This window comes from Mauremys mutica, chromosome 19 (genome assembly GCF_020497125.1).
Source record: "Mauremys mutica isolate MM-2020 ecotype Southern chromosome 19, ASM2049712v1, whole genome shotgun sequence".
NCBI lineage: Eukaryota > Metazoa > Chordata > Testudines > Geoemydidae > Mauremys > Mauremys mutica.
In genome coordinates, this window is record NC_059090.1 from 26883529 (window position 1) to 26888477 (window position 4949).

General features: G+C 44.9%; 1 long non-coding RNA gene across 1 annotated transcript in view; it reads left to right on the forward strand.

Annotated features, from left to right (window-relative positions):
• Nucleotides 1–3706: 3706 nt before the first annotated feature.
• Nucleotides 3707–4949, forward strand: part of LOC123353247 — a 1771-nt gene continuing 528 nt past the window's right edge. The window contains exons 1-3 of the long non-coding RNA XR_006574442.1: nucleotides 3707–3828; nucleotides 4307–4379; nucleotides 4671–4794. This is a non-coding gene — a long non-coding RNA (uncharacterized LOC123353247). The remainder of the gene's footprint in view (nucleotides 3829–4306; nucleotides 4380–4670; nucleotides 4795–4949) is intronic.

Here is a 4949-nt window from a genome sequence, read left to right on the forward strand (position 1 = left end):
GAGGGAATACATTGGGGGTTGTTTCTGATAGAGCATCTGTTAAACACCTGTATCCAGTACCAGTGGCACATCTGTGGTGTTGGACTGTTGTAGAAGAATTGAAGTATTCTGTTTGGGTTAGGTGGGGACCGGTCTGAGGAAACTGTAATATTTAGTAAGAGTTTTGTGTCTTAACCTTGTGTATTTTGTCATAAGCCTTCTTCATATTTGCAGCTATATCCAGATCTGGTACCAAGGTGCATTGTGACATTAAAGGTTGTGAATATTTTTATTTTTGACTGTCATGCTGGTGCTGTATGTTTGTGAGTGATTTCAACATATGGGAGTGAAGGCCTGTCTACCGAGGCAAAGGGGATGTTGAGAGGGGGAGCTCCTGTCCAATTTCCAAGCATCAGTATATGCGAAAGGGTTTGATGGTCAGAAGCGTTTGTGATGTTGAGGCGCTTTCATTAGTTATGGGAGTTACCTAAAGTTTGTCCATTCTTAATGGGCCTGTGAGTGGTGGGTGGGTTGCTTGTTGTATTGAGATTGATTGATTGCTGGCAGCTTGATCTGTCTGTAACTAGAGATGCTCCATTCTCAATTCCTCTCTCTTACACAGCAGTGGGTTTGCATGACAGGTCACCAATTCATCATTGTGTTCTCCTCTACATGGGTGTGGTTTTCCGAGGAGGATGTGAGCATCCTAGTTAGCGACAGGCCCCTGTGGTGCAGGGAAAGGGGGAGGGGCATGAGTGTGTAGAGGTGTAGCTATTTTCTGTGTGGATGAGTGTTTGGGGTGGGGTGCTCTGAGGGGTGGGGTGCAATTAATAGTAGGTGTTCCTTCTCAAGGAAGCTGTATGTAGGTGCGGTCATTTTTCATATTGTGCAGTTAGGAGCTTTGTGAGTCGAGTTTATAACTGAGGTTTGCTGTCAAAATTTGTTTTTATTTGCAGATGTGTCAAGACTACTTGGTACAGGATCTGATTCCATGGAGGGTTGTGACTACGTCTCCTTGACAGTCATGACATTGCTGTATGGCTATTGATGTATGGCAGCGAAGGCCCTTGGAGAAAGGAAAAGACCTTCTTGAGAGCAGGAGTGGCCGTCAAAGTTAAGTATCTCCTGAATGGTTTGATAGTCAGAAGTATTTGAGCCGTTGAGGAGCCTTGTTTAGGGATGGGAGTCCTCTACACCCTGGCCATTCTTAATGGGTGCATTAGGGAGTTTACTGTATGGAGGGAGTGTGCACTTTCCTTGGAGGAAAGTCGATTGCTGCGAGAGTGACCTGTCAGTAACTAGCGATGCTCCGTTCTCAGTTCTTTATTCTTACACGGCACTGGGTTTGCATGATAGGTCACCACTTCATCTTTTCTCCATCTTCTACATGGTTGTGGTTTTCTGAGGAGGATGTGAGCATCCTAGTTAGTGACAGGCCCCTGTGGTGTAGGGAAAGGGGAAGGGGCATGAGTGTGTAGAGGTGTAGCTATTTTCTGTGTGGATGAGTGTTTGGGGTGGGGTGCTCTGAGGGGTGGGGTGCAATTAATAGTAGGTGTTCCTTCTCAAGGAAGCTGTATGTAGGTGCGGTCATTTTTCATATTGTGCAGTTAGGAGCTTTGTGAGTCGAGTTTATAACTGAGGTTTGCTGTCAAAATTTGTTTTTATTTGCAGATGTGTCAAGACTACTTGGTACAGGATCTGATTCCATGGAGGGTTGTGACTACGTCTCCTTGACAGTCATGACATTGCTGTATGGCTATTGATGTATGGCAGCGAAGGCCCTTGGAGAAAGGAAAAGACCTTCTTGAGAGCAGGAGTGGCCGTCAAAGTTAAGTATCTCCTGAATGGTTTGATAGTCAGAAGTATTTGAGCCGTTGAGGAGCCTTGTTTAGGGATGGGAGTCCTCTACACCCTGGCCATTCTTAATGGGTGCATTAGGGAGTTTACTGTATGGAGGGAGTGTGCACTTTCCTTGGAGGAAAGTCGATTGCTGCGAGAGTGACCTGTCAGTAACTAGCGATGCTCCGTTCTCAGTTCTTTATTCTTACACGGCACTGGGTTTGCATGATAGGTCACCACTTCATCTTTTCTCCATCTTCTACATGGTTGTGGTTTTCCGAGGAGGATGTGAGCATCCTAGTTAGTGACGGTCCCCTGTCGTGGTGGGACGTGGGGAGGGCCAGCAATATGTGGATGAGAGTGTGTAGGGTGGGTGGGTGCTTCTCTGAGTAGAGTGTAATGTGTAGTAGATATTCCTTATCTTCAGGAAGCAGTATGGAGGTGAGGTCATCTTTCATAACGTGTAGTTGGGTGCTTTTGTGAGTTGGTTTTTCAGTTAAGCTTTGTTTGTATTTGCAGATGCCTCCAGATCTGGTATCGTGTTGTGTCATTCTGTGGAGGATTGTGACTACATCTGTTTGACTGTCACTGCACTGCTGTACAGATGTTGACGTATGGGAGGGAAGGCCTCTGTAGCAAGGAAAAGAAGATATTGAGATTGGGAGTGGCTGTCAAAGTTAAGTATTTGCTGACGGCTTTTATGGTCAGAAGTATTTGAGATGTTGAGGCTTATGGATGGGAGTCCTCTAAACTGTGTCTGTTCTTAATGGGCATGTAAGGGGTTGGTGGGAGCTTGTTGTATGGAGGGAGGGAGTTTGTGTTTTCCATGGATGAAGGTTGATTGCTGGGAGAGTGACCCATCTGTAACTAGAGATGCTCTGTTCTCAGTTCTTTTTTCTCACGTGGTACTGGGTTTGCATGGCAGTTCACCACTTCATCCTTTATACATCTTCTACATGGTTGTGGTTTTCTGAGGAGGATGTGAGCATCCTAGTTAGCGAAGGGCTGCTGTTGTGGTGGGATGTGGGGAGGGCCAGTAATATGTGGATGAGTGTCTGTCTGGGGTGGGTGGGTGCTTGTCTGTGTGTGTGGGGTGTAATTTGTAGTAGATATTCCTTTTCTTCAGGAAGCAGTATGTAGTTGAGGTCCTCTTTTGAATTGTGTAGCTGTGCATGTTGTGAGTAGGTTTGCAGTTGAGCTTTGTTTGTATTTGCAGACGCATGCAGATCTGGTATCGTGTCGTGTCATTCTGTGGAGGGTTGTGACTACATCTGTTTGACTGTCACTGCATTGCTGTATAGATGTCGATGTATGGGAGTGAAGGCCCATGTACAAAGGAAAAGGCGATCGGGAGTGGCTGTCAAAGTTAAGTATCTGCTGGAGGATTTGATGGTCAAAAAGTATGTGTGCTGTTGAGGCTGTAGGGATGGGAGTCCTCCGAAGCCTGCCTGTTTGTAATGGGTTCATGAGGCAGCTCATTGAATGGGAGTGGGAGTTTTCTGTGGAGGAAGTTGACTGATGGAAGAGTGACCTGTCTGTAACTAGAGATGCTCCATTCTCCCTTCTTCTCTCATAAATGGCACTGGGTTTGCATCACTGATCACCACTATCCTGTTTGTCTGTCCTCTATTGGGTGTTGGTTTTCTGAGGAGGATGTGAGCATCCTAGTTACCGATGGGCCCCTGTCAGTGTTGGGAAAGGGCCATGAGTACTGTGTAAATGTGAGTATTTTGCATGTTGATTTTAAATGTATAGAAGTAGTTGGTTGCTGCTTCATTGTAGGTAGGAATGTGCTGGGGCTCTTTCAGGGTGTCAAATAGGTTAGTTTAGCAAAGGGAGTGTGGTATTGTGAGCATTAGCAATAATCTGGTGTTTATTGTTTGTGTGCCACAGGGGTATTTGAGTCCAGAACTGAGGGAATGGGCTGTAGCAAGTGTGCCCCGTTTGGTTTACATGGGTTCTTGTAAATATGGTGCCAGTGGGCACAGAGGAGCTGTTTGCATCCATGAGGTAAGTGTTAAGTTAGAGCATTTAGTGCAGTCCTGTTGATGGGAGTGTGTTTTTTTTCTGTGTTAGATAAGGTGGGTTTATGATGAATGGGTTCATCACCAGTTTTGTGTGTGAGACAACAGATGGAGAAGACAATATTTGGGTTAAGTTGTTGCTTGTTCTGTAGAAGAAGGTTGGACCTAGGTGGGTGGTTAGTGAGAGTGTTGTCGTGTTTGCCCTAAAATGTTGAGTAGTTTTCCTTGAATATATTGTGTGATGTGTTGATATTCCTCAGGGAAGGGGTATCGGTGGGGAGGTGCGTGTGGAAAATATGTAATGGGACTGAGAGTTGCAGTTCAAGGGAAGGGTGAGGGAATTTCATGACTGGTGATTCCTGTGTTCCCATAGATGGTTTGTTTGAAGAAATAGGGTGGGATTTGTTGCATCATCTGTGGGTTTGACTTTGAGTCCTTGTTGGATTCTTATTTTGTGTTTGCAGATCCTTAAGAGGCTTCAAGAGGTGCAGTTTGTGAAAGAAGGATAGATGTGAAGCCCCATCTGGTGGAAAAAGAGTGAGTATCTGGTTATATTTTTCTGTGTTTTGTATCGTGTGCTGTTCTTTTAAAGTCTTGTTCGCTTTCTGATGCATGTATGTGGATGTACATGTTGGGATACTAGTATCGATAATCTGTAAAAGAAGGTGTCACGGTGTATGCAGTTGGTGTTGCATTTGCTTGTGGGGGAATGGAAAAGAGTGATGCAGAAATAGGTGCCGGGTGTGTAATCACAGATGGTTTGAGATGGTCTTCACGGTGTCAGTCAGTGTGTACTGTGAGTGTCATGAAATGTTTTTATCATTGTAGGTTTTGTGTGAAGATGGGGATCCAGTTGGGCAAAGAACAAGTGAAGTAGAAGTATGCCTGTGGGGGACATGAAGTACTTATTTCCCAAAATGGAAGGGGATTTGATGTCAACTTTGCAAGTTAAGTATGTGTCATTTGTTGTTCTGTGTGATGTTGGAGATGGGAAATGTCTGTCACTGGGTGCACGTCACTGGGCATCACAGGTACTTTTGTTTTAGAAACTGAGATGTTTAGCATTTTATCTAAGGTCATTGAATTTGTGAATTGTTTTCTCATTCT